Source organism: Panthera onca, chromosome B2 (genome assembly GCF_046562875.1).
Source record: "Panthera onca isolate mPanOnc1 chromosome B2, mPanOnc1 haplotype 2, whole genome shotgun sequence".
NCBI lineage: Eukaryota > Metazoa > Chordata > Mammalia > Carnivora > Felidae > Panthera > Panthera onca.
In genome coordinates, this window is record NC_138343.1 from 4819545 (window position 1) to 4842551 (window position 23007).

The 23007-nt window shown below is 43.7% G+C and overlaps 1 protein-coding gene and 1 long non-coding RNA gene across 3 annotated transcripts in view; one reads left to right on the forward strand and one right to left on the reverse strand.

The window, feature by feature from the left end:
* Positions 1–23007, forward strand: part of RIPOR2 (RHO family interacting cell polarization regulator 2) — a 229617-nt gene that overhangs the window by 78175 nt on the left and 128435 nt on the right. The window lies entirely within an intron of this gene.
* LOC132666647 (uncharacterized) lies at positions 1426–17268 on the reverse strand. The gene is made up of 3 exons (XR_009604757.3): positions 17166–17268; positions 10032–10132; positions 1426–1855 (listed from the first exon to the last, which is right to left on the reverse strand). It is a non-coding gene; the product is annotated as an uncharacterized LOC132666647 (long non-coding RNA).

A 23007-nucleotide genomic window follows, 5' to 3' on the forward strand; every position in this document is an offset into this window, starting at 1 on the left:
AACAGCTGTATTTGTAGTAGCCAAGAACTGGAAACAACCTGCTGATGTCTCTCCTAGGTGAATGGTTAAACCATGGCTCATCCAACCGTGGTACTAGTTGGCAATAAAAATGAAGGAAATATTGGGGCTCCTTGGGTGGCACAATCGGTTAAGTGTTTGACTTTGGCTCAGGTCATGATCTCACAGTTCATGGGTTCGAGCCCCACATTGGGCTCTGTGCTGAACACTTGCTCAGAGCCTGGAGCCTGCTTCAGATTCTGTGTCTCCTCTCTCTTCCCCTCCCCTACTCATGCTCTGTCTCGCTCTCTCAAAAATAAATAAATGTAAAAAAAAAAGTTTTTTTTAACGAAGGAAGTATTGATGCATATAGGACTTGACGGATCTCAAGGCAACGTGTTCAGTGGAAAAAAACAATCACCAAAGGACGCACACTGTGAGTCTATTGAGATAACATTCTCAACTGTTGTAAAACATTTTATGCCACATTAGTGGCTGCCGGGGATTAGGAATAGTGACAGGCAGGTGAAGGAGGTCTGTGTGGCTATAAAGAGGCAAAGACACCTTTGTGGGGATGCAACAGTGTTGTGGTTTGAGTGTAGCAGTCGGGACAGGAATCTACACATCCGATGAAACAACGTAGAATTATACACGTAGCGCACCAATGTCGATTTCCTGACGGGGCTACTGTGCTATTGTCAATGCAAAGTGTAAGCATTGGGGGAAATTGAGAGAAGGGTACATAGGACCTCTCTGTACTGTTTTCTGCAACTCCCTGGGAATCTGTAATCATTTCCAAATAAAAATTGAGAAGAAGAAAACATAAGGTGTGAGAATTTTCCACAACAGATGGGTATTTTACCCAAGAAGGTAAATGAATCCCGAGGAAGTTGAGTACACAGAGACATCCCCGTGCATTCACAAACACACACACATACACCTTTTTGAAAACAGAAAATGGGACCGTGCTGTACAAAACTCTTCCGCAGCTGGCTTCTTTTCCTTCCGATGCAAATTCCATCAGAGCCATTTTTATCCTTTGTCTTCCCAGCAAAATGCCTCACACGTGAGCACGTACACATTGCTGCGTCTCATAAATGGCTACCTAGTATCCTGTCTTGCTTTACATTTGTTCTTGGGATTCTTGACATTTGAGACGATACTGAAATTTTTATGAAAAGAATGAGCAATGTCTTTTCCTCATGTTGCTGAGCGTAGCACATGTGCTAATTATTGACCGTGTGGTAGGTTTGGACAGTGAGGTGAAGAACCCTGAGCCATCTCTGCTGAAGTCTCCATACCAACCAAACAAAAGAGGATTAGACGGTCCTGCCCCAGCGGGATTTAGAGCTCAAATTCTCTCCCACCTGGTCTCAATCAGAACGAAAATATTTTGCGTCCTTCTTCCATTTCCAGATCACTGAATCGCACTTGAATCCTCAAGCAGATACAGCTCGTGACTTTCTAATCTCTCTCTTGAAGATGGGCACATCTATATCATTCTTTACATTGAGAGCTTTTCAGAGCGCTAACGTGGCCAGATTTCGATCACCTTTTTCCATAAGCCAATCTGCGATCTCCTGTTGTAGCTATAAAGTGCCCTTTTTCTTTTGTTTTCCTTTTTTTTTTTTTTAATTTAATTTATTGTCAAATCGGCTAACATACAGTGCACAGGGTGCTCTTGGTTTTGGGGGGTAGATTCCCGTGATTCGTCGCTTACGTACCACACCCAGTGCTCATCCCAACAAGTTAAGGTGTCCTTTTTCTTAAAGAATAAGCAGCTGCAGGCTCAACACCAACTGCAGAAAACAAGCATGAGGTTTCTTTTCTCCCAGCTCTCCAGGCAACACATAGTCCTCTGGAAAACAAATATAAAGCTGGACCATGAAAGGAGGGCACGAAGCTTTGAAATCAGCTACCTCCCTTTAATGATAAGTATACCTCCCAGTGGGATGGATTAATTAGTTAGTGATTGTCGAGTCCTTTAAGAACCACGGCACTGGTATTAATCCTGGCCCAGACTAGTGTGTTCAACGTTGTTACTGAGCCGAGTGTTCGTCCGTTAGGATCGTCTGTCAGTTCTGCCCTTGATCCAGGCTTATCATCCCCTTCTGATGAGACGCATCCCCCCCCTTACCTCTAAGCTGTCTCCTCCTCCTCTACCCACAATTTATGTCATAAGGAAAAAAAATCGGTTCTTTTTTTTTTTAATTTATCTCTCCTGCAAGGCTTTCAATGGCCACATGGAACCTATAATTTTAAATCCAAACAGCTTGTTCAAGCAGCAGAGTAGTAAACGAAAAGAATTCCAGTTGCGAGATGTTCTTATTTTCCTCGCTCTAGCGCAGAAGGTCATCACCAGAGCTACCCAGCACATGTCTCCCCCACCCCCACCCCCCCACACCCTGCACCAAACCCTCCCTTTCAAAGGCAAGTTCGCACAGTGGTTCAAAGCACGGCTTCTGGTGCCAGACCCGCCAGAGTGCATATCCTGCCTCTGCTTCCAAGGTGCTTAGCCTCTCTGGAACACACTTTGCAAGAAAAGTACCTGCCTCACGGGGTTACTCTGTGGATTAAATGAATTCATATTTAAAAAGGGCTTAGGGTGGGGCACCTGGGTGGTTCAGTGGGTTGAGCGTCCAACTTCGGCTCAGGTCACGGACTCGTGGTTCATGAGTTCAAGCCCCACGTCGGGCTCTGTGCCGACAGCTCAGAGCCTAGAGCCTGCTTTGGATTCTGTGTCTCCCTCTCTCTCTGCCCCTCCCCTGCTCGCACGCTCTCTCTCAAAAATAAGTAAATATTTTTTTAAAAAAATTTTTTTAAGGGCTTAGGGATACCTGAATAGCTCAGTCAGTTAAGCAGTTAAGCACGTCTGACTTCAACTTCAGCTCAGGTCATGATCTCACGTTTCGTGGGCTCAAGCCCCATGTCAGGCTCCGTGCTGACAGCATGGAGCCTGCTTGGGATTCTCTCTCTCTGTCCCTACCCTGCTCACATTCTCTCTCTCTCTTTCTCAAAATAATTAAATAAGATTAAAAAGTTAAAAAAAAAAAACAATATAGGGGTGCCTGGGTGGCTCAGTTGGTTAAGCCTATGACTTCAGAGACATGAGTTCGAGCCCCGCGTCGGGCTCTGTGCTGACAGCTCGAAGCCTGGAGGCTGCTTCGGATTCTGTGTCTCCCTCTCTCTCTGCCCCTCCCCCACTCACACTGTATCTCTCTCAAAAATAAATATTTAAAAAAATGTTTTAAAGAGGGCTTAGAACACAGCCTATGCCCTACAGTGAGCATGCTATAAACTGGACTTTCCCTACCACTGTATCCTCAGTGTCTATGGCAACACCCCTCACACAGATAGGGAAACTGAGGCGGGCAGAGGTTAAGTGACTGGCCCCAGAGCACACCAATCACGAGAGTCTGAGCTGGAAGTCCAGTCTGCGTGGCTGGCGTCTGAGCCTGTCCACCACGTCCCTGGCTCTTCACACAACAGGGACTCAAATGTTGCTCGAATTGTTCACTAAAATATCCTAACCATTCTAAATCCGGGCCCTTTTCACACACTGTACCCCTGGCCTGGAAAATTCTCCTCTCCAACAAGTACCGCCCCCCCCCCGTTTCTTATCAGTTCAAAGTGTCCCAAAATGTTCTTTTCCTCTTCTGAATTTTTATGGCACTTTAATTGCCCATAAAACTCACTGGCACTGACCACATCCTGTCTTGCATTGTCACTTGTCTTTTTTAATGCGCCTGTTTCTCCAGCAAGACTGTAAATCCGCTGAGGATGGGCCCTGTTGGCCTTACGGTTCTTTGTGTCCCTGGCGGGGACTGGGATGGCGCCTCGCCCAGAGCAGAAGCCCCTTAAATGTGCGTTGATTGAGAAATGAGCACAAAAGCAGCTAGAAATGGACAGAGTGTCCCCTTATTCTCGCCGTTGCCCCGTTTGCGGGCGTTAGCACACCCTGCCCTCGCTCACGACTGTGCAGAGGAAGAGGTGATGAGCTCGTTTCACGCACCTGCCATATCTTCCCTTGTTCCACACCTGTTTCTTACGGGGGGGGGGGGGGGGGGAGGGGCATCTGGAAACAACTGGAAACTCAAAGAAACCTAGATGGGCATCTCTTCCCCCCCCCCCACCCCGAACCTGGAACCAATTGTGACTTAGACTCAGGGCTGGGCTGAAGAAAACCAAAACATCACCTATATTACAGGAAACGCAGACACGCTTCCAATATAGGTACAGGCCAGGGTGGATATGGGTCTTGCATCTGTTAGTCAAGTGATAGGCTCATCTTGACCCTTCAGAAGTAGGCAGACTCACCCACCCAGTCAAAAGCAGCACGGGGGCAACCGCTGACCTCCCCGTGGCACACTTAGCTCAACTTAGCGTGTGAAAGAACACAGAACGTGCAGGCAGCTGGCTCCAGAGAGAGGGAGGGGCTGGTTGGAGCATGCTCAGAGCCATCTTTCTGGTACACCCATCCGTCGAGTCACTCTTCATCCACTGAGGAGGCTGAGGGAGAGAGTGATGAGGACGGGAGAATTTCTCTAACGTGTGGAAACGTACAATCAAGAGATTCCCCCACACGACAGCCTCTGTCTTCATCAGTTGGGTTTGGCCGTTACATTCATGGTCGACCAGGAGTGAGGCCTCCCTCTCAGGGAGAAAGGTCAACAGTCTATGAGAGCAATGTATCCCACTATCGTGACACCATTCTCTCCATTACCAACCACTGTTCCCGAGTGGATCCTCCTAGGACCTGTCATGGGAAGCCTAGGTTTTGCTCTGGAATTAATCAGAACAGTACATTTATTAAGTTAACCCAAGGCCACCAGTGATGGGTTGAATTTTGTCCCCTTAAAAAGATATGCCGAGGGGCACCTGGGTGGCTCTGTCGGTTAAGCATCTGGCTCTTGATTTCAGCTCGGGCCATGATCTCACAATTCGTGAGATCAAGCCCCATGTCAGGCCCTGTGCTGACAGCACAGAGCCTGCTTGGGATTCCTCTCCTCTCTCCTCTCTGTGCCCTGCCCCACTCATGCACGTGTGCAGGTACACGCTCTCTCTCAAAATAAATAAATAAACATTAAAAAACAAAAAGATATGTTGAAGTCCTAACGCAAAGTACCTCAGATTGTGACCGTATTTGGAAATAAGGTTATCATAAATATGACTAGCAAATTTAAAATGAGGCCATAAAAGAGTAGGGTGGGCGTATAATGCAATATGGCTGGCATCCTTGTAAGAGGACGCAGACAGGCAGAGACCAGAGTGATGTGTCTACAGGACAAGGCACACCAAAGATGACAGCAGTCACCAGAAGCGAGCAAGTGACAAGGAACAGATTATCCCTCAGAGTCCTTGGCGGGAAGCAACACTGCTAACCCCTCGGTTTTAAACTTCCAACCCCTAACACCATGAGAAAATAAGATTCTGTTGTTTAAAGCCACCAGTTGTGGTCCTCTGTTCACGGCAGCCCCAGGAAATGAGTACCCCACCCAATGCCCAAGACCGAAAGTTCGCTCTTCCTCAACCCACATTATGGGCAGATGCATTCTCAGTGTGTCTCATCAAGCCTCAGAGAAAAATGCTTCGTTAAGACACCGGTTCCCCTCCACGGGAATAATCATTTCAATAGCTAATTTCTGAGAAATCCTGAATTTCTTCTTTCCAAGGGCTTATGCTTCCCTCCCCCCTAGGTATTAAAAAGAAGAATTCAATGAATTAGGAAAATCATTAAGAAAAAGATACGTGGCAGAAAGACAGAGGTGTGTGAGTTGGCTCTCAGAAAAGTTGGTTTCAGCTTCCATTTTCCATTTAGGGAGACCTTCGTGCGTGCTGTGGAAATAAATCTAACGGGTGTCGATATTGTGCTAAATTAATTTTGAACTTTGTCAGCACCCATCCACCCTTATGCCCTTTTCGGTCAAGGTATATATGCAAATTCTGTTTTGCTCACTTCAGCACGTGTTAGCACACCACCCTTAACAACCACGGTTCTTTGAGCTCTTTAGCTTTTTCCCGTAGAACATAGTTTGCTCATCCATCCTCTAGCTTTTCGGGCATTGAAATAGTTTTCCACCTTTGCCTATGATAAGTAATACATCTTTGTAGTTTTTCCTTCTCTTAGAATATTTCCTTCGGTTATTTTCCAAAAGATGTTACTGGGTGGAAATGTTAACAGTATGTTTCGTATCATCATGCCTCTCTTAGACTTAGGAGGTTGGGACTCCTGGGTGGCCCAGTTGGTTCAGCGTCTGACTCTTGATCTCAGCTCAGGTCTTCATCTCAGGTTGTGAGTTCAAACCCTGTGTTGGGCTCTGTGCTGGGTGTGGAGCCTACTTAAAAAAAAAGACTCAGGCATTTGACCATACCACAATGTTATCAGAAGGATTTAAGTTTGGTTTTTTTTTATGATTATGTTTTGAGAAAGAGACAGAATATGAGCAGGGGAGGGGCAGAGAGAGACAGAGACACAGGATCTGAAGCAGGCTCCAGGCTCCGAGCTGTCAGCACAGAGCCCGACATGGGGCTCGAACTCACAGACCACAAGATCATGACCTGAGCCGAAGTCGGAAGCGTAACCGACTGAGCCATCCCAGCACCCCATGATTTAAATATTTTTAAAGTCTCATTTGGCAGATGTATAATACCAAACATCACGTGTTTCTTCATAAGCCTTGAAAACATTTTTAAAATTGGCATTATAGGGGTGCCTGCCTGGCTCAGTACAGCATGTAACTCTTGATCTTGAGGTCATGAGTTCAAGCCTCACCTTGGGCATAGAGATTACTTAAAATTAAAAAAAAAATTAATTTGGTATTATAACCAAATAACTCATGCAACTAAACTACATTTGTTTCCTGCCTCAGGGGAAGAGTAACTTCTCCCACGTATCTGAGTGCTTGGGAAAATTGTTAACTATTTTTATGGGCCTTTCACTTTACTTATACAGCTAAAATTCACCAGATAGTTGTGCTGTCACAAACTCTAAATCAGTGGGGCTCGAGAGGAGACTGGCTGTTTCAACAATGAGCCAAAGAAAAAGGGATGATATAATCTGGTGTCAGAAAAGATCCCCAGCTAAATTCAACTCAAGCAAAACTTACTGCACCTTCCATTAAAAAAAAAAAGAAAGAAAAAGATCATGGATTTAGTTTTCTTCTTTTTTCTTCCTTTGTTTCTTTCTTAGTTTTCTTTTGGGGGGGGTGGGTAATTTTGGGGAAAAGGAAGATATAAGGAGCAAATTTTAACTTATGCATGCTAAGACAATTCAGTGGGGAAATTTTCCAACAGATGGTTCTGGGACAACTGGTTATTCATATCAAAAGAATAAATCTGAAACTCTTCTTTACACCATATGCAAAAATTAACTCAAAATGGGTTATAGCCTAAATGTAAGACCTGAAACTATAAAATTTCTAGCAGAAAACAGAGGAGCAAATCCTAACTTTAGGTTAGGCAATGGTTTCTTATAAAGCATAAGTAACAAAAAAAAATAACAAGTAAACAAATTGAATTTTATCAATTTTAAATATTGTGTATCATAGGACATCATTAAGAAACCACAGCCCATGGAAGGGGAGAAAATATTTGCAAATCAATATAGTCAAGGGGCTTGTATCCACAATATATAAAGAACCCTTACAAAGATAAATAACCCAATTTAAAAATGAGCAAAGAATTTGCAGAGACATTTACCCACAGAAGATCTACAAATGGCCAAAAAACACATGAAAAATTGTTCAACATCATTAGTGCTTAGAGAAATGCAAACCAAGACTACCCGAAGATACCACATCACACCCACTAGGATGGCTAAAGTAAAACAGACAGACAGTAACAAGTGTTAAAGAGAATGTGGAAACATTAAAACCCTCACACATCACTGATGGGAAGGTAAAATGGTGTGGTGGCTTTGGAAAACACGTGCCCGTGTAAAAGTTTGTACATGAGTGTTCATGGACGCATATGCTTAATAGCCAAAGAGCGGAAGCAACCCAAATGATCATTAACTGATGAATATATAAACAAAATGTGGTATATCCATACAATGGAATGTTCTTCACCCATTGAAAGGAATGAAGTTCTGTTGCAAGCTTTAACAAGGGTGGACCTTGAAAACATTATGCTAAGTGAAAAGCAAACCACAAAAGACTGTATATTATAACGTCCTTTATGTCATATGTCCAGAATAGGCAAGTCCGAGAGACAGAAAGCAGATGAATGACTGCCTGGGCTGAGGTGAGGATGGGAACCTGGAATAGGGAGTGACTACTAATGGGTACAGAGTTTCTTTCAGAGGTATTGAATATGTTCTAAAATTAGATTGTGGTAATGACTATACAACGCTGAATATACTAAAAACCACTGAACCACCCACTTCAAGTGGGTGAATATTATGGTATAGGAAATATACCTCAGTAAAGTTTCAAAAAAAATTTTATTTAATCATGCCTTATCCTACCACCAGAAATGATACTCTTAACACCCGCCATATTTACAAACTTTGCAGCCCTCCTTCAGTGAGGGTTTGGTGAGTGCTAAAGGGGGACGTCATGGGAATGTAATGATTAGACCATAGGCAAGTTATCTTTTCTTCTCTGCATATTAAGTCTAGACTATTTATTACCCTGATTTTCATCGCAGCCATAGTTGGTAACAGGGAGACATACTGGTTGAGGCAAGAGCCAGGTTATAATCACTGACTCCCCTCCTTTTGACCCATCCAACCAAATTCCTTCAAGGGAGCACCTGAGGCCACTTGTTTCTCACCATCCCCTTGCTACTGCTCTGAAGGCAACATCATTTCTCACCCAGATTGTTGGAACGGCCCCTCTAACACTTTGCCCCGCCCACACCCTTGTCCCCTTGATACCCATCTCCCATGTGGCAGACAGAGTAATCTCTCTCCTGTTTAAATCCCCTCAGAGTCTCCTCCAACATTTAAACTACAGTCAAAATTCCTTCAAGAGACTCACAAGACAATGGGCTCCTACCGACCCTTCCAAGTCTAGGACTTCTCACCTCCCGGCCACCCTACCTCACCCTCCTTCCCAGTGACACTTCTCCCTTTCTTTCAGCTCCTAGGAAATAACATTCTTTGTCTCTTTTCTAGAACTTTGTACCACTGCCCTCTCCAGCTTAAATATTCTTACCCCCAATTCCCTTCACCAGCCTACTCCTTCTCATTCTTCAGGAATCATTTGGACGCCACTCCTGGCAAAAGTCTTTCCTGAGCCTCATGGCCCCATCAAGAACCCTGTAGTTCCCCCACGATATACAACATCTATTGCATTAAATGGGAATTGCCTACTAGTTTTCCCCAGCTCCCCATTTACCCACTAAGAGACTTTGGGCAAGTTACTTAATGTCTCTATGCTTCATTTTCTCACATGAAACATGGAGATAAAAATAGTACCTACCTGAAAGACTTGCTACAAGGATTAAATGAGATAATATTTGTAAGTCACTAAAAACAGTGCCCAGCACATTGTAAGTGTGACATTCAAGCGTTTTGTAAAAGTGTCATATCTAGCTACACGCTGTAAGCCCCAGGAGAAAGTTTTTAAAATTTTATGCACTGTTGCAACCCCTATAAATTTCCTAAGTGAACAAGTACATCAATTAACCCAGAAAATGTATAATTAGCTCAGAGCTAGCTCATATTTTCAAGATCCAGGGGAGATAGTGGATAATAAATGAAGCAGGTTTCCAAAGAAGGCAAGAAAAGAGAGAAGCAAAAACAAAGGCACCCTTTTAAATTAGTGAAGAAAGGGTAGGTAATTCAATAAGTAAAACTTGGATCATTGGTTAACCATACGGAAAAAGCTGAAGTGAGAATCCATTCACAGCACAAAAATAATTCCATATGCAACTATTAACTGGAAAAGAAAATCTTAAAAGAACCACGAGGAAGCAAACCCCAATATTTGAGGTGTGGTAGATCATTATAAGCATGGCACAGAGAGTGGTGTTTATCAACATGGAAAGATGTTCTCTATAAGTTGAGAGCTCTATAGGTGTTAGCAACCAACCTCTGGAGGCAGACTGCCTTCGTCCATATCCCAGTTCTGCTGTTTGCTGTTATGCAACTTTGGGCACGTTTCTTAGCTTCTCTGGGCCTCAGTCTCCTCATCTGGAAAATGGAGGTTATCTTCGTAATAGCAACCACATAAGGTGTTATGAGGATTAAATGAGGTAATATTTGTATATCAAAAATGACATAGAATGATATCTGGGTGAGCGTATTTTTATAAGGCAGTTTTTATATAAGGTTATGTCAGCTGGTTATAAGCCTATTTTTGTAAGATAGATTTAAATAAAGTTATGTGGGGCGCCTGGGTGGCTCAGTCGGTTAAGTTTCCAACTTCAGCTCAGGTCATGATCTCACGGTTTGTGAGTTTGAGCCCCGTGTTGGGCTCTGTGCTGACAGCTCAGAGCCTGGAGCCTGTTTCTGATTCTGTCTCCTTCTCTCTCTGCCCCTCCCCCATTTGTGCTCTCTATTAAAAATAAATAAATATAAAAATGTAAAAAATAAATCAAAATTTTAAATAAAATTTGTTAGCTGGTCATATCTCAGAGATGGGATTACAGATATCTAGGTTTTTCTTCCTTTTAATTAAATCTTCTAATTATTGTACAAATTATTGTACAAATCTTCTAATTATTGTACACTGCTTTTAAAATAAGAAACCCACAGAAGTGATTTTTTTAATCTCTATTTATTTTTGAGGGAGAGAGAGATACAGAACACAAGCTAGGGAGGAACAGAGAGAGAGGGAGACACAGAATCCAGTGTAGGCTCCAGGATCCTAGCTGTCAGCACAGAGCCTGACATGGGGCTTGAACTCACAAACTACGAGATCATGACCTGAGCCAAAGTCAGATGCTTAACCTACTGAGCTACCCAGGTGCCCCAGATTTTTAACTTTCAAAAATTATTTTAAAGTCTCATTGTTGAAGAATATTTTCCATCACGTAAAAAATATTCATGATCTATTATCAGAGGAAAAGGAGACTCATGAAATAGCATATACAGAATAATTTCTTTGTGTAAAGAATACTTAATGTACAGATACATACAATCATGCATGGAAAAAAACCAGGAATTTATAATGGTAGCACTGAGTGTCTTTTTTGTTTCAATTACATGTGACTTTTATTTTCTCCCTCATGTGCTGTCTTATATTTCTGAATTTTTCAATATGGATGTGATTACCTGTGAAGACAGAAAAAAAAAAACCTGTGATTTCCTTTTTTTCTTTTCTTTTTTTTTTTTTTAAGAAACAGCATTCACTTGGTCAGAGTAAAAGGTAGAGTTTCATTTAAAACAGAGGGAAGAAAAGTTAGGTACAGATTTAGAGGTAGAAGGGAAGGAAGTGTTGGGGAGGATGAATTTCCTCTGCCCTTTGGGGTCCCTCTAGCTGGAGTAAGAATCAAATTGACATGAGACAGATTAATAGGAAGAAGTCAAATTCAATAGTGTATGTACATGTGGGGAATCCACACAGACAATGAAATTCCAAGGGCAGTCAGGCAATATGAGGCTTAGATGAACTGAAGAGAGGGGCAGGGGTCTGAGGATACCAAGGGGAGAAAGACCATTAGGAGGAAGGTGAAGGGAAGTGTTTGGAAAACACAGGTGCCCTGTTATGTAGAGAAGTTTCTTAGGCAAAGAGGAGTCTTTGTTAATAGCTCTTGTCCTGGTACAAGCAGGCAGTTGAGGGGAGATAAAGAGTTTTTCCTGAATCTTCTGGGTTTGGATTACTTTTAACTCAAAATGATGTTCATGTCAAAGTGGCCCATCTTGGGTTAGCCTGCCTTTGGCCCCTACAGAAGTAAAAAATCATACATGATGGTCTGTATTTTCTCTGAAGTGGGAGGTAAGCAGCAGAGAGGATGGTTTAAGTTGTGAAATAGTTTTAGGGAATGAAAAGTGGCTGAGAAAGGTTAAAAACAAATGCCTGAGCCTGCCTGAGGGGCTACTTTGTTGAAAAACCTAATTTAACATTATGAGCTATGAGCCTTCTGCCCCCACCCCATGCTCAGAAGCATAGGTCAGGAGGCAGATTAACCCAAGGCTGATGAGAAGGTACAAAGGAAATACATCACGCGTAGCAGAAGGTCTAGAGGTTAAACACCAAAATATTAACAGTAGGCATTTCTCGCTGTTGGAATTACAGTTGGATTTTTCTGTTTCCTTCTTTAAACTTACTTGCTTTTTTTGACAATTGGCAGATATGATTTATTGGTTAATTTTTTGACAAGAAATAGATGAAATTATTAAACCATGCAAGCAAATCTATAAAAGCTAATCCTCCTTCCACATTTATCGTCTAGCTCAGATCTCAGGTGTCGGCACCGAAAACAAAAGCAAAAAAGCAAACACATTACCATCTGGCGATAAACACTTGTTAAGATTTTGGCTAACATCTTTTTCTCTAAGCACACACACGTATACATGGCAGATTCTATTCCCTATGACCTGCTCTGCAAATCAGAATACAAATGGCCATAACTCTTAATTCTTTTATTTTTGCTATTTGCTCAAGTCCGCATATGCCACAGTCGGAGGACCTCCCTTAAATTCTTGCCAGCCACCAAACTATCTAAATATCTCAGGGGTTTTCTCATGCCAAAGGGTATACGTTTTGCTATTGATTCCAAGAATCGTGGAACTTGGAAAATGTCATTAATCCAATGTATGCCGTTCATCTCGTTGCCACGAGAAGTCAATGTTGAAGCCCAGACATGCACAGTTCCACAGGTGTGATTCTGTGCACTGAGGGGTCCCTGTTCCCCCCAGCCCTCCCCTGCCCTGCTGGGGTGTCCAGGGTTAAGCTCCTAAGTTGCAGTTTTCCCTTCGGCAGTCAACACCCTGCCAAAGATGACAGTTGTCCCAGGATGTTTGAGTCTAAGGACGCTGACTGAGAGAGAAACTATTATTGACCTGGAAAGAGCCACCTGCTGTGCTCAAACCAACTTTGCTCTGTGTTCTTTGGTGCTGGCATAGAGTCCAAGTAACTACCCTCTCCTAAAGGTGGTTTTATTCCAGGGGATCTCACAGTACGTCCCCAGTAATTCTATGCCCAGCATTTTCCCCAGCTGAAGGAGTACTACTCACTTTCATACGTATATGTTCTCACTTTCTAGATAAAACACTTTCATAAAGCAGATATCATACGTTATTTCTCTCCGTCCAGTGGTATGCTAGAGCCAACTCATTTTTGCTCATAAGAGCCAACTGTTAAATTTTCATAAAGGTCGTGAGCTGTTAAGACAGCCATTATTTGAAGTTAAATTACATAAATGTATAATTAAATAAATTATATTGACAGCAAACTTAATACTACTCAAAACTTATCACTTCCTAATGACCAATTTAACCATTATCTGTGTACTTGAGGTTCTTGGCATCCATTTTAGCTGTATGTTGGAAACACCATATAATTGAGTGCTTCTGATGATCTCTTCCCCACTTTGTGTTCAATGACATGATGTTGGTGGCTTGAGATCAGCCGGGGTATGGGTATTTGCACTATGAAAGTCAGCAAACACTGGTGGTTTAACCTTTACTGGCTTGGCACTGATGTCTATATTCTCAGCAGCTAGAATGACAGGGTGCCCAATAAATGGCAAATGGATGGAAGGATGGATGAATGGATGGATGGAAGGAAGGATGGATGGATGGATGGATGGATGATGGGAAATAATGGAGGAGGGGAGAGTGGTAGAGGTTTGGAAACAGGAATAATAGCCAAGAGGATGTTGGCTAGGTGGAGTGTTTAGTATTCTGCCTTTACCTTACAGAACCTACCCAGCCAACAACCTCACTTGTTCTATTTCCTTCTTTCGTAGGTTTCTCACGTTGTGTTCTTACACATTGTGCAAAAGAGTGCAACATAGTACAGAAAATGTGGTCACCCTATTTCTGAATTGTGTATTGCTTCATCACATTTCAAAAGAGGCATACATTTTGTATTCTGGTTCATTCCACTGGAGACAGTGGTGTAGCAATGCCCACTGCAGAATACAGGAAGCCCCCCAGTTACCATTCACTACATAATGCCACTGGCTCCAGAGGAAGGTAAGCAAGGGTGGGGTCCTTCTGTAGCAAGGTTTTCTTTACCACAAGTTCCGTTCCCAGATACCATCTTATCCCAGTAAGCATAAAGAAAGGGGAACTAAAAATTACTACTAAAGCTGCCTGGGTTCTGTGGACTAGGGCTCAGTGAAAATCATCCAAGAAGCAAGGTCTGAACTCTTTCTCACCCAATCTTCATAATATCCCCTACTGTGAAATTTCCCTTATACCGGTTTTAAATGTCTCTCTTAAGGGTCTCTTCTATAGCTTTCTTTTAGTGCATTAAAAAGTGGAGGCAAGGGGTACCTGGGTGGCTCAGTTGGATAAGCCTCCAACTCTTGATTTTGGCTCAGGTCATGATCTCACCATTCTTGAGTTTGAGCCCTGCATCAGGCTCTGTGCTGCCAGCACGGAGCCTGCTTGGGATTCTCTTTCCCCGCCCCCATCTCAAAAATAAATAAATAAACTTAAAAAATAATAAAAATAAATTTAGAAAAGGAGAGAAATCAGGAAAAAGAACTAGGAGCAGACAAACCTGGGACAAAGTGGTGGAAAAACATTTATTATTGTTATACACACCTTGCTTTGGAATCCCTCACTAAACAGCTTTCAAGGGGATCCTTTGAAGGAAGCCTTATCTATGTCAATAAATCAGAAGCCCTCCAGTAGTCTTCAGATAACATGACACCTATTCAACTGTGAAACCCACGAATTAGCTGATTGCTTTACATGAGAAAACATCTATTTGTCCCTCTCGCTCCAGGGCCTGGGGTCACCTACTTGGAAGAGACACAAGTCCTTCCAGACCTGAAAAGCACTCTGAGGTCCTGTGTGATAACGGTTCCTCCCCCAACCCAGGAACCAGAGCTGGGATAAAGGTCACAGTGGAGCAAAGGGGTGGGTGTTCCCAACCTCCTACCACCCCAGGACCTGGCGACCGCCCAGCTCTCCCGGGTTCCACTCCCCCATTTCTGTGCTGATAGGAATCTCCTACAGCCTCCACTCCCCGAACAGATGAGAGGTCACGGCCGGGGCTCAGTCACTCATTCATTTAGAAAATGTCTCTGGAGCGCTGGTTCCCATCAGGCCTCAAACAAATATGCGAAGATGGTACTTGACCTTTGCCTTCTGGGAGCTCCGTGTTGAGTAGGACCGGCTGACTGAAGACTGAGAAAATGTGGCCTAGATCCTATGGCTTCGAGTCGTATGGCTGGACCGTGTTCTGGGCGACTGCCGAGCTCACAGAGAATGAGAGACCCGAGAAATCAGGCCCAGCGCTGCGAACCCTCCTGGCCCAGCCTTGTCCCCTTTGCCCATTGGATATCTGCACCGTGGCGTTTTGTTTTTGTTTTTACACGAATACATTTTCATTTATACGGAGCCCTGCGGTGGTCCGTAGGAGCACTTGCCTGGCAATCTGGACTGGCCCGCTCTTGGGGAGCATTTGGCTTGCTGCAGCCACTCAGCCACGTCACAAATGTCCCTCCCCCTCTTCCTCCCTAATCAAGAAAGTGAGGACGGTCACCCTGACCTTCCTTACCTCGGAAGGAACTCAGAAGACCAGGTGACATCCATTCCCAAATTTCTTAGGAGAAATGTGCCCTTGCTGGGCTGAACGTTGTCATTGTAAAGTAAACCAGGAGATCCTAGACGTGAGCAATGGCTAACACAGGGCCCCGATTTTCCTGGGGCTGGGGGGGGGGGGAGGGAGGGAGGAAGAGAAGAGAAAGAATCTTGCTTTTCAGACATGTATCGCCAACCCCCTCCCCTCGCGGAGTTATCTGGGTGAGACAGGAACTGGTACAGAATTATTATGATCGGGTAATATCTAGGATCATAATAGTTACTATGTTTGCAAAAGCTTTTTGTTTAGGAAGTGTCCAGGGAGAGAAGTGCTGTTCCAGAGCCTGGCGCTCTGCTCGGCGCCCCGTTCCCCACCAGCACCGGGGACATGTCTCCTCTTCTACAATTAACAGCCAAACCACTGGGTGTGGCCGGCAGCTGGCTGAGTGGGTTTTACATGAAGCCACACTTAGGCTAAGGAGGGAGGACAGATCCCACCCGCCCCTGCCCCTCCCGCCTCCCTCCATCTGATCCACACTGCATTTGCCGCCTCCCCTTTTGTGTACTTTGCTAATACAACTCTTCATGAAATTTTGCAAGAAAATAATTCACCTGTCATTCCAACACCTCTCCCACAGCTACCCCTTCTGCGGGGTGGGCCGGGGTACCCCAGGGCTTTCCCTGAAGGAAGAGGCAAAAATCCTACCCCCCTGAATTCTTGCTACCCAGCGTCCGGTGTCTGGGGGCCTCTCTTTCCCCTCGGGGTGGTTAGCAAAACCCCCGCCCCGTCCCCACCTCAGGTTTCCATGATAGGAGAAGACAGGAAGTTGACCTTTTAGGTTGCACCTGCCTTCTGCCTTCATTTACCCCTGGCCCGTGTTCTCCACATTGGCTTGTTTATTCACTGGCAGAGATGAGAGCCCCCCAGACAGCTGGCCTGAGCCACCCATCCCACAAGACGTGACCCTCGCGGTGTCCTCAGAAGCACCGAGACACTTCAAGGCAGAGAAACAGGCTTGCGCCTCCCTTGCCCCCTACAGCTTAACACTGAACTTGTAAGGATTCGGGTTTGCAACACTCGGGTGCCTCTGGCTAAGAGAACAAGCCTCCAAAATCTGCAGCAGAAACAACTTTTAAAGCCTTCAACCTCATGACGGTTACATGAGGTTTGAGTTTTGTTGTGTTTTTTTTTTTTAATTTTTTTAATGTTTGTTTTTGAGAGACAGAGTGTGAGCGGGGGAGGGGGAGGGAGAGGAGACACAGAATCCGAAGCAGGCCCCTGGCTCCCAGCTGTCAGCACAGGGCCCGAGGTGAGGCTCGAACCCATGAGCCACGAGATCATGACCTGAGCCGAAGTCGGAGGCTTTAACCAACTGAGCCACCCTAGGCGCCCCTGAGTTTTGTTTTTTGACACTTTTTTTTTTTTTGGAGGCCTGGCTGCTTTCTGCTCACCTCCACCTCAAGCTGCAGGGCTTTGTTTTTCTGGCTTGTTTCCCTCCTCCCCTGACCCCACCACACTCACCGGCCTACACCCTTGTTTATAAGTCTCGGTTCTCTGGTTCAGCTCTGTTTGCGGTCTCAGAGAGGATGGGTGGAACTGAGCAGCCTGCTCGCACAGCAGAGTTCTAGGAAAGGGAAAGAAAGGTCTTGCTTTGAGGAGGATGTTTGTAGGATGGCCTGACACGGGTGTGGAGGTGAAACAAACCGTAGATTGTTTTTTCACACTCTCAGCTGACAGAAATCAGATGACAGGGACCAGACGGAGCATGACAGGGAAGGGGAACCCCGGCCTGCAGGTCAAGACCCAGGGGTGATAACAAAGCTTCTCCGCGGGCAACCTGAGCTCACACCTGAGGGCGGAAATTGTTTTTGGAAGTTGCAAACTGACTAATAACTACAAGCTCCCAGGCACAATTGCCTGAGAGAGGAGGAGGCTGAGCCCTCCTCCGGGCTACATGCACCTGCGGGCGTTGCATTTAAGTGTTTTTTAATGTTTATTTATTTTTGAGAGAGACAGAGACAGAGACAGAGTGTGAGTGGGGGAGGGGCAGAGAGAGAAGGAGACACAGAATCCGAACCAGGCTCCAGGCTCCGAGCTGTCAGCACAAAGCCGGACGTGGGGTTCGAACTCATGAACTGTGAGATCGTGACCTGAGCAGAAGTTTAGATGCTTAACCGACTCAGCCGTCCAGGGGCCCCGCGAAGGCTGAAATTTCAAATCCAAGAGTATCTCTGCGTATTCTCCCATGGAACTTTAAAACAAAAACAAAACAAACAGCAACCCTCCCCCCCTCAAAACACCCAGATGCAATCTGGACGTATTTTCCTTCCAAAAAAGAAATATTCTGCCCCCCCATGCTTTCTTTTCTTGTCTCCTTCTGTTAGCGAGCCCTTGTGCTCAACTATAGACCCCACCAGTTAAAACCAGAGGCAAGACTCTTAACTCATACTCTAACTAAAACCCATCGTGTTTATTTCTTCTCACACCTTCTCGAGGCATTGCTGAAGATATTTTGCAATGACCAGGACAACCAACCGGGCCAGACCAGAATAGCCCTGATAGCAACAGAATGCCTAGAAGACCACACCCCACGTGTCCCCTTCCCTGCCCATGATCGTACGCTGAACACATACGGACCCCCACCCATGACTCCGTGCTCTGTGCCTGCTCTTGGGCACGTACCCCCGGCCCCACACACATACACACACAACCTCGCCCTATAAAACTCTAGGCGTCCATCTTGCAAGCAGAGAGGTTGGTTATGAAGGCCTGAGCCTGTCATCTCCCTTGGCTGCTGCCACCTGAAATCTCTCCCATTCTCCTTTCCTGGTCCTCATCTCTTGAATGATTGGCTTCTCTTGCCAACAAGTTTATCTGAGTTTGTTCTGCAACAGAGTTAGCAAACCCAGCCAGGAGCTGTTCTTTTGATTGGTCCAGGACTCGTGGGGATTCCCGGGGAGGGAGCTGTTGGCCAGGGCAGGGCACCAAGGCTTACCCGCTCGTTACCTGAGTTAGTGGCTGTGATAGATGGATTGGTAACATGTCCTCCTTCTTTTTTTCCTTCCGTCCTTCCTCTTTTTTTTTTTTTTTTTCTGGAATGTAGTCATTGTAAGATCTCTTTACCCAAATTATTTTTCTGTCCTCTCTGAAATCAGAAGTCACTGAGATGTGTATATTAAAGAGAAGCCACGGTGAGAAGAGTTTTCAAAAACATTTGGTCAAAATCAGAACATAACAAATCCCAATTTCAGACCCTTGTTTCTGTTGCTGTCTCTACAAAGAAGACATTTTGAGGCTAAGAGGAAACAGGTCAGGAGGTAAAGGGGGTTACAACCCAGAGTTAGTCCATGGAAAGGGACGGATCTACCAGGCTTTCCCTCTGTAATGCCCGGCCACCATGGGCCCCCGGCCGCCATATGCTTTTTCAGGGTCACTGATCCTGATGCCTGGCCTACAGGGCTTGCTGAGGTCCTGCGCCATTTAATGTGGAGTCTGTACCAGTGGTCTTTAACCGTCTAGGTTTTTGAAAACCAACATAAATTTTGGAAAATTATGTACCCTTGCATATCTAAAATTATTATCATAAGTTTTACAAGTTACAAAGAGTGTAATATATAATACAAATATGTATATCTCCATCATCCACATAAAAAAACTAAATGATCATATTCTTTGAGGTTTGGAAATGTTTTACATTTTTCCTTTTTCCTTCTGGATTCGTATTTTTATTCCATTCCTCCACCTCGAGAGAATTTTATCCTAATCGTGAAGGCAACTTCTCAGATACATTGTCAAAGTTTCATTTTATACTTGTCACAAGAGAATCATTCCTGAGAGAGCTACCATAACTATTCTGTAACTATTAAGACATTTAAAAGAAGAAACAAAAGATATTCAGCTGGTCATTAATATATTAGACTCTGCTTTTTAACAATTTCTGGCGTAAGGTCATTAGGTTCACTCTAAGACTGTAAGTTAGACAAATAGGATCAATCAGTATTTCAGATGGACTCATTTCTTTAAAATCTATCAGAAAATTGATGACGTATTTTATTAGAAATGCTAGACGCATCCCAGAAGGTGATGCTGATCCCACCACACCACAAGGTTTTACTTCAGCCCAAGTGTGGGACAATTGCCTTTCTTACAATGTAATGTATTTTTATACTCGGAAGTCTTGTTCTGTCATTCTATCACAATTCTCTGTTAGAAGAAAATATGCATATGTATGTAGCATTTTCCTGTGACTAAGTGGTTTTCAGCATTAAAATTTTTGTCTGGATAGAATCATTGCATTCACTAGTACAAATTGATCATAACAATATATATATGTGTGTGTATACACATGCACATATACACACACATATATGTGTGTGTATATACATATGTATATATGTGTGTGTGTATATATATGTGTGTATATGTATATATGTGTGTATATATACATGTACACATGTATATATGCACACATACATACATTCTTGATGGTAACGTTTCAAGTGACTGCCTCATGTCCATTCATTTCAACCTCAAAGATTCCCTTTAGCAGGTCTTATGAGGCAGGTCTATACTATACTTCTTGTATAAGTGAAATTCCTTAGCTTTTGTATATCTGGAAACATACCCATTTTTCCTTCATCCCTGAAGGATAGTTTTTCCAGATATAGAATTCTTGGTTGATATTTTGTTGTCGTTTCAGAACTTTAAATATTTTATCTGTTTTCTGCCCTCTGTGGTTTCTAATGAGAAACTCACCTGTTGGCCTTTTAGAGGCTCCCTTGTATGTGGTGAGTCATGTGTTTCTGCTTTCAGACTGTCCCTTGATTCTGGCTTTTGACAGTTTGATGATGTGTTTAAGTGTGATATCTTTAACCTTATGTATGTGGAGTTTGCGGAGTTTTTTCAAGGTATAGATTAATGCTTCGCATCACATCTGGGAACTTTCTGGCCAGTACGTTTTCAAATATTCTTTCTGCTTCTTTTTCTCTCTTCTTCGGAGGGCCCTGTTATATATACATTGGTATGCTCGGTGGTATCCCAAGTTCTATGAGGCTCCGATCATTTTTCCTTACTCTTTTTTTCCTTTCTGTTATTCTGTTGATCTCCTTCAAGTTTGCCGATTATTTTTTCTACCTGGTCAAATCTGATGTTGAGCATCTCCAGTGAATTTTTCATTTCAGTTACACTATACGTTTCATCTCCAGGATTTCTATTTGGTTCTTTATTTTGTAATTTCTGACTTTCTTTTTAAACCCATTTATTTTTTTAAGTGTTTATTTTACAGAGAGAGAGTGTGTGTGTGCATGTGAGCAGGGAAGGGGCAGGGAGAGGGGGGGACAGAAGATCCAAAGCGGACTCTCTATTGATAGCAGAGAGCCCCATGTGGGGCTCGAGCCCATGAACTTGAGATCAAGACCTTAGTTGAAATCAGATGCTTAACCGACTGAGCCACCCAGGTGCCCCTTAAACCCATTTCTAATAGCCCTCACCCTCCACTCTGGTAACCAGTATGTTCTCTGTATCTATGATCTTTGTTTGTTTGTTTGTTTGTTTGTTTAGATTCCACATATAAGAGAGATCATGTGATTTTCACCTTTCTCAGTCTGACTTATTTCACTTCGCATGATGCCCTCAAGATCCATCTATGTTGTCACAAATGAAAATATTTCATTCTTTTTCATGACTAATATTACATGATAGGTAGGTAGGTAGATAGGTAGACAGACAGACACAAAGATTTCCTACAATTTCTTTATCTATTAATCCACTGATGAACACTTGGTTTCCATATCTCGGCTATTGTGAATAATGCTACAATGAACGTGGGGGTTTATATATCTTTTCAAGTTAGTATTTTTTATTTCTTCTGGTAGTTTAACCTTCTTGTTGATATTCTACATTGTTGAGACATTGTTCTTACATTTAGTTTCCTTTCATTCTTTGAACATATTCTAAATAGATAACTTAAAGTCTTTGTCCCAGTAAGACCAACATCTAGGCTTCTTCAGGGGCAGTTTTTATTGACTGGTTGTGTTTTACCTTGTTTTCTGTGTGTGGGCCATAATTTCTTCTTCACACATCTCAAAACTGCTGAAAACTGGACAGTTGAAATAATACATGTGGGAAGTGTGGAAATCAGATTCTCCCACCTCCCTAGGGCTTTTGTTGTTGCTGTTTAGTGATTTTTCTGGACTTGCTCTGTAAAGCCTACGATCTCTGTCACACGCAGCCACTGAGATCTCTGCTTAGTCGCATAGTGGTCAGCTGATGTTGGACAGAGATATCTTAAATGCTTGGAACTAAGTCTTAGTTTTTGCCAAGGGGCTCCATGTATAAGCTGGGACATACCTTCCACATTTAGCTAGGTACTTTACAACTCTGCCTTATCCTTTACTTCCTGCTTCCACAGAGCCTCAAGATTAGGCAGTGGTGAGAATTCATAGCCCAATCAGGCATCTTCTGTAAGCATGTGCACAGCCCGGGGCATGCACACAGCCGTAAACGTGTTTGGCCTTCTAGCTTCTCAGAAATATGTCAGAACTTTCCAAAGCCCCCTAAGACCATTTTTCCCCTGGCTTTTCCCTTTTTTTTTTTTTAAGTTTATTTATTTATTTTGAGAGAGAGAGACCATGAGCAAAGGAGGGGCAGAGAGAGAGGGTGAGAGAGAATCCCAAGCAGGCTCCATGCTGTCAGCACAGAGCCCGATGTGGGGCTCGATCTCATGAACTGTGAGATCATGACCTGAGCTGAGATCAAGAGTCAGACGCTTTTCCCACTGAGCCACCCAGGTGCCCCCCAGCTTTTCCTATTTAAGATTTTGGTTTACCGATTACCCCCTACTGTTCTTACCACCACCTCAGGCAGCTTCGTTGCTTAGCAGTGGCCTCTGATTGTTTTCAACAAGCAGGTCTAGCTAGTGGAAAGGTGTTCACATTGGGCAACTCTGAGTCAGGTTAAATAAAGACAGCTTTGTCGATGGGGTCAAGACGGGTCAAATCATGACATTTCTGGGATTGGGGCCTTGAAGAAACTCCAGCCCCATTCTCCAACCACTCCGATGACTGCCAGTCTGTTTTCACTGTGATTGCAGACTCTTGGTTTTCAAGGCTACCACAGAGCTGGGGACGAGGTGGGAATAGCACAAGTTAAAATGCCACAAAACTCATTGTTCTTATGAAAATTTCATTGTTTTTCTTGACTAAATGTTCCAGAGTCCCGAAATAGCTGACAATCAGCAATTTTTCTGGTGTTCCTTTTTTGCTTTCAGTGAAGAGAGGGTTTTTTTGAATTCTGAAGGTCCTTACCCCACCACATTTTTCTCTCAGACCTTTCTTAATCATGTACCAAAAATCTCATAGTGACT